Here is a 7,230-nt window from a genome sequence, read left to right on the forward strand (position 1 = left end):
TAGTCATTTACAAATGCTGTGTCATGATTTCTGATCAGCTCTGGAGTCTTGCGGACAAGTGAATGTCCAATAATCATATTGCCACATGTATGTGTTTCTGTGTTCATTTGTATCAGTGTACAAACCTGGAATCATTATTTGTGTAAATACTAACTAAATTTGACACTTGATGCCTCAAATTAATGTTCTCGGCCACGACTCAAGAAAAACAAAGGCTGTCTGACCTGTTTTCACTTTCATCAACATAAAACAGTAATAATTCAATCTAGCCAGAAAAAATATCTTACCTGGAACTACTTCAAAAAGAAATTTTCCTGGGCTCTCTTCATTGCAGGGATGTTCAAGGACTTTATTTCCAGGCAGAAAAATAGTACCCTGTGAACATAAATTCCGAAAATGTCAACATCATCTGATGGCAAATATTGAATATCATCATCATCATAATCATCATCAGTGACTATCCATGGTACATCTACAATTCAGTGTATAGTAATATGCATCAGACACATTTATATTTCCAAATATTCAAAATTATGTAACAGAATCATTTTCATTTGACATTTAACAAATATTTGTGAACCATCTAATGTGTATAAGATACTGTATTAGGTCCTGGATTCATTTTAAGCACCAATTTATTAAATGCATTCTGCGTGCCAAATTCTTTTTAACTAAATTTATTGGAGTGACATTGGTTAATAAAATTATGAGTTTCAAGTGCACGATTCTATAATACATAATCTGTAAATTGCATTGTGTGGTCATCACCCAAAGTCAAATCTCCTTCCATCACTATATATTTGACCCCTTTTATCCTTATCTACCTCCCCCGCTCCCCTTTCCTTCTAGTAACAACTAAGCAAACTGTTGTCTGTGTCCATAAGTTTTTGGTTGTTCATTTGTCTTGTTCATTTGTTGCTTTCAGTTTTATATCCCACATGTAAATGAAATCATATGGTTCATAGCTTTTTCTGTCTGACTTATTTTGCTCAGCATGATACTCTCAAAATCCATTCATGTTGTCGCAAATGGCAGTATTTCATCTTTTCTCATGGCTGAGTAATATTCCATTGTATATATATGTACCACAGCTTCTTTATCCAATCATCGATTGAGGGATACTTTGGTTGTTTCCATGTCTTGGCCATTGTGAATAATGCTATCATGAACATAGGGATACATATATTTTTATGGATAAATGTTTTCAAAATTTTTAGGTAGATACCCAGAAGAGGGATTCTTGGGTCATATGGTAATTCTATTCTTAATTCTTTGAGGAACCTCCATACTGTTTTCCATGGTGGCTATAACAATTTACATTCCCACCAGCAGTGTTATAAGGCTTCCTCTTCTCCCACAGCCTCTTTGACACTTGTTGTTACTTGTCATGTTGATAACAGCTATTCTAACAGGTGTGAGGTGGCATCTCATTGTGGTTTTGATTTGCATTTCCCTAATAGCTAGTGTATCTTTTTTGTATACATCTGTTGGCCATTTCTATGTCTTCTTAGAAGAAGTGTCTTTTTGGGTCTTCTGCCCATTTTTTAACTAAATTCTTTCTTATTGTCGTCGTCGTTGTTGTTGTCGACTTGTATGAGTTCTTTATATATTTTGGATATTAGCCCCTTATCGGAGGTGTTGTTTGCAAACTTCTCCTATTCAATCAGTTGCCTCTTTGTTTTGTTGATGGTTTCTTTCACCATGCAGAAGCTTTTTAGTTTAATATAGTCTCATTTATTTTTGCTTTCATTTCCCTTGCCTTTGGGACTAAAAATCCTCTCTAAGACCAAGGTCCATAAGATTAATATCTATGTTTCCTTCTATGCAATTTATTATGTGCCAAAATTTTTACTGAACGTTCTATCAACATCATATTATTTGTTAGAATAAAATGAGGTAGGTATGTTTTCCCCATTTTATAGCTGTGAAAATCTAGGCAGAGTTATTAAGTAACTTAGTCATTATTGCCATAGCTTTCTCTTAATTACCTTTTCTCTCTTCTGTTAGATTTCTCTCTCTTTATTGGGTCATGCTCATGGTACTGAGACATATTTAAAAGTCTACCCTATTAAAAATTTTACTTTGACTCCAGCTATTATCTTTTTTTCTCCTTGCCTAGAAAAGAGTTGTCTACACTGAATCTGTTTCCTTATATGTATCCACTGCAGTTTGGTTTGTACACTCATAACTCCAATTACATGACTTACAAGCTTTGTGTTTAACAATTTTGAATCCCCGATGAACTTGATTTCCTGGGAGCAGTCAGCACTATTAACTACTCCTTGAAGCATCTTCTTTCCTTGGCTTCTTGGTTTTCTCTAGGTTTTTGTCCAAGTCTCTTTTGCTGGCTCTAATTAACCCTTAAATATTAGAGTGTTTCAGAGATTTATCCAATGATTCTTTCTCTTCTGAGTCTATACTCTTTCTCCAAGCTATCTCATCCATACCTATGAGTTTAACAACCAACTGTAAGCCAATGAATGCCAGAAAAACATTTCTAACCCAGGGCACTGTGAGATGCAGACTTTTACGTCCAATAACTTATTTGACATTTCTATTTGGATATCTCAAAAGTATCTTAAACTAAACTTAGTCAAATTAAAATGCAATTAATTTTTGGTCATGTTTATGTATTCCCTAACTCAGTGACTGGCACCCTCTTCCAATCGGTTGCAGTAATGTAAGAGTCATTATCTCTACTCTACTATGTCTCTAGCACCACCATTCCCTAATTCAAGCTACTATTGTCTCTTGCCTGGAACATTTCAATTGTCAGTTCACTGAATTCCCCATAATACTCAAATATCTTTCAATCCATTTTTTTTTTCTTAATGCAGCCAGAGCGATCTTTAGAAACAGAAATTTTATTTTGCAACTTTCCCGCTTAAAGATCTTCAATGGCTTTCATTTGTCCTAGGATAAAGCTCTGGGTAGTCTGTTCTACCAACATCTCTAAGTTAATTTTTCCACTCTTATGCTTTTCATACCTTTTATGGCTTCCTGTGATCCAGCCAACTGCCTTTCTATAAATAGCATCATATTCTCATCTATCTGGGGTCTATTTTCTTTTCTCAGTTGTTTTATATCCACTTTTCAAAACACATTTGCATAGCTTTCTTAATTTTTCCTGGAGTGATTTACCACTGTATGCAATTGTTATTTGTAAGATTATTTGATTAATGTCTCTCTTCATCATTAAACTGTAAGGGAGCAAGAATAATATCCAGTTTACTCCCTAATTTACCACCAGTGCCTAGCATTTTGCCTGGCATAGGTTAATACTAAAAAAAAAAAAAAAAAAAATTGTATTGTTGAGTGAATGAGTACTGTTAGTACAGCAAAGCCAGTATTCAAAACCAAGCATGCTGGATTTAAAAGCCTGTGCTCTTTTACACTTTATTCTATTGTCCTTGTCTACAGCCATACCACCCTGAATGTGCCCGATCTCATCTGATCTCGGAAGCTAAGCAGGGTAGGGCCTGGTTAGTACTTGGATGGGAGACCACCTAGGAAGACCAGGTGCTGTAGGCATTTAAAAAAAAAAAAAAAAATCTGTTAAGTTTCAAAGAAAAGACTAGATATTGCATTAAGTTCCACTTTCCCAGCTTGAAGCAATATTTAACTCAAGTAATGTTTAATCAACTTTCATTCTACCTGTTTTGGCACAGAAAATTATAGTCATCAACTCCGTCCCTGCTTCTGGGTTTAGAGTGATAAAGCATGCACTTTCTAACTAAAACTCAAGAAATTGTAGCTTAGAAGTGTCCCTCTCCCTCCATGCTTACAAGGTGAAATGTTAGAGGTACAGCCTTTGTTTTCCTCCTTTAAGAAGTAAATTTTCCTACTTTTCATCATATCTATCATCATCTGGCTTATGAATCTCATTTTGCTTACAGGTATTTTTAAATAATTTTTAAAAACCTGAATTCTTTGAAAATATTCTTCATAATTAAAACCTTTCTTATATATATGTTTAATCTATATGATTTCTATAAAGTGATAAAATCAGTTGTTTCAATTATGAGTTTATTCTATTTACTGAAATAATTTTGTGAAGTAATTAAATTTTTGATTTAGTTTAGTTTTAGAACATAACATCTAAACTTCCAGATGGGTACAATATTCTTTTATACGTGCATACATGGGTATATGTGTGTATGTAATGGCTCCTATTTAATTCTATGCCTTCAAGCTCTACTTAGAATTTTAAACTGTACATGAGTCCTATAAAGTAAATTTAAGCCACTCTCCTGCATAAACAATCCTCTTGCATAAAGCTATTCTCCCTTCATAAAATCTCAAACAACCTCACTTGTAACTAATTAAAAGACAGAGTAATACTACTTTTTTTTGCCTTTTTTTGTATGTGTGAAATAGCTATTTCTGGTTGATATTTTTAATTTCCAAATTTGACATTATACATATTTTATATTTTGACAGCTTTCAAAAAAATGCGATATAAAAATAATATTTTAAATCACAGTAGACAATATTTAAGGAAGGATATATTGTATTGACAAATATTTATTGTGGTTAATTCATTGTCACTCAGGAAGCAAAATAAAGTTATTTAATTGAAATAGCTCTTGATCACCTTGTATAGAAACCATGTAAAGTTCATAACTAAGAGAAACGTCTTGTGATCATTATTTTCAAAGTAATTGCAATATTAACATTGTCAGAAAATTCAGATAAACCAAAAATATCTGTAATTTACTTGCCACCATCGATTACCAATACTAACACCATATACGTCTTTTCATATTTATATATATTTTTGTATATGTGTGTATTAACATATATAGTAATTTTTACAAAAAGGTAATCAAACTACACCTATTAACTGTTTCAAAACTTAAAAATCAAAACAAATTTTTTTTTAGTTTTGTTATTATTTTGTTATTACAATCTACATTTTAAAAGCTAAATAGTAGAGTATTTGTTGTGTGTGTGTGTGTGTGTGTGTGCGTGTGTGTGTATTTTTACATCTCCTATTGTTGTAAAGTATTTATGGTTTTTTGGTATTATTGTAAAGAACATTTTCATGAATATCTATTAAGTTAAATCTTTGAGCTCCTCCTTAACTTATTCTTTGGGACAAATACCTAAGGGAGAAACTAGTAGTCAAAAAGTATGTACTGTTTGTTTGGGTTTGGTTAATTCTTCCAGAGTTGCTCTAAATTAGCTAACCAAATACATAACTAATAAGCAAGTATAATTCAAGTGCCCAAACTGATTCGAAAGTACTTTATTGAGACACTATCATGTCAGATATTATTTCTAGAATTATTTCAGATGATATAAAGTGTGTAAAAAAACTCTCTGCTAATACAATATATAACTATATAATTATAATATAATACATAATTAACTTAGAAAAGGAGAAGATTTATATGGAGGAATAATTAGGAAGTAAAGATTGCTGGTGATGTGGAAGAGTCTAACCCTAGGCAGAGGATGCAGCATTTCATATCCATAACAACTGAGAACCATAGAATTTTCCTGAGCAAAGCAGATGGAGATTCAACAATACCAGTCTCTTAGAAATTTGTTACCATGAAGTAATAATTGACATAGATGGCAAAGTCAAGATCTACACAAAGGTGTTGGCAGTAGAAATGTCACAGATTTGCATTAGAGATTCATTATTAGGGGTACATTTTTAAAGAAATATGAAAGAAACTGGTCATAGCTTAAACACGAGGAATGAATAAGAAAGAGTCAAAGACAACTTCAACTTTTTTTCTTCTGTATATCTAGAAGGTGGTGCCTCTTGCTAGAAATGGGAAATCAGGAAGATTCAAGCTCCATGAAGTCCATATACATGAGCCCAAAGTATGTGATATTCTTTAATTTTCAGTTAGTAGCTATGCTGGGTATTCTCCATTTGTCCCTCCAGATCTTCTCTCCACCCATCACTCTATACTGTTCCTCAGGACCCTAATCCCTATAAATTGCAAAAACCAGGCTCTCTTGATCTCTGACTTTGGGATGGGTTTGAGAGGCCATAGCAAGAGGTCAGAAGATATTTACTGATATTTATTGACCTGTCTTTCTCCACACTAGGCAGCACTTTGGCCCTAGGTGCACTGACTACCTTAATCCATGTATCCTATAACTTGCAGGCTTCCCCAGAATCCAGCAGAGCTGAGTGGTAATGGGTGCATCCCTGTTTTTAGCTCCTGTTTTCACTCACTATCTGTTAGTTTCTATTAACCTTTTCAACACTTTATAAATAGCTTATCACACGTTTTCCAATGATCCCTTTTGAGATGGAGCCACCATCAATTTCTTGCTGGGATCTTGAGTGAAAAAATAGCCAGGGTACGAGTGCTCTGAGTTTTCTAAAAGCAGATTAAGCCATGATGTTCACTATGTCTCACTGCAAATTTTGGATGATCAGAAAGAGGAGGCTCAAGAATAAAAAGGGATGCAAACTTTTTGAGGAGTTCAGTACATATGGCAATAATTACATGCCAATATTAATCAGTATATTCAGAATAGAATTATACTTATTTTTATCCCTTCTAGGGAATATTCCTTTTTTAAAGATTCTTAAAAATTTCAAAACGAGATGATATGTTAAAAACTTTTACAGTTTGACAGCAAAGAGTTGGCAAAAGAAACAATTCAGAACCATACTAGTATTTTGTTTTCAGCTCAGATTAATATTAGAAAAGAAGCTCAGCTCTAGTTAGTATCAGATCACTGAGCCAAAACCATAAGATATTGGGGTAAGGCTAGATGCTATTGAAAATAAGCATGGTGATCTTATTCTCTGAAATTTGGATTGGAAAAATGTATTCATGTGCAGTAGCTTTGTTAATTTCATAAGTACGATGATGAGATTTTTCTTCCATCATGAACAATGATCACGATCATCACAAGGAACTAGGTAAAGTCTCAGCTTGTATAAAAACATATGTATATTTTTAATATGAATAGACAGAAGTTTAAAAATAAGATCAAGGTGAAACATTATTCAACAGTTCTTATTAGAGTTACACAGATTGGTTCAATTTTTTTCTTTGTAGCAAGTAATTTCATTAATTTATTCAACATGTAGTTGTTAAATGACACCTAGCATGTGCCAGGAACTGTCCTAGGCACAGAGAATATAACGTTGAGAGAGTCCAGTGACATCCTTGCACTCTTAGAAGGGTTTAATAAGCCATTATCGATGAACCAGAAAATTGATGATAATTAAAAATGCCCCATTTAACCTTTTGT

The 7,230-nt window shown here is 33.2% G+C and overlaps 1 non-coding gene across 1 annotated transcript; it reads left to right on the top strand.

Annotated features, from left to right (window-relative positions):
* The first annotated feature begins 3,412 nt into the window (after nucleotides 1–3,412).
* Nucleotides 3,413–3,531, top strand: LOC112476329. The gene has a single exon (XR_003045036.1). It is a non-coding gene; the product is annotated as a 5S ribosomal RNA (ribosomal RNA).
* Nucleotides 3,532–7,230: the final 3,699 nt, after the last annotated feature.

Source organism: Pteropus alecto, unplaced genomic scaffold, assembly GCF_000325575.1.
Source record: "Pteropus alecto unplaced genomic scaffold, ASM32557v1 scaffold161, whole genome shotgun sequence".
NCBI lineage: Eukaryota > Metazoa > Chordata > Mammalia > Chiroptera > Pteropodidae > Pteropus > Pteropus alecto.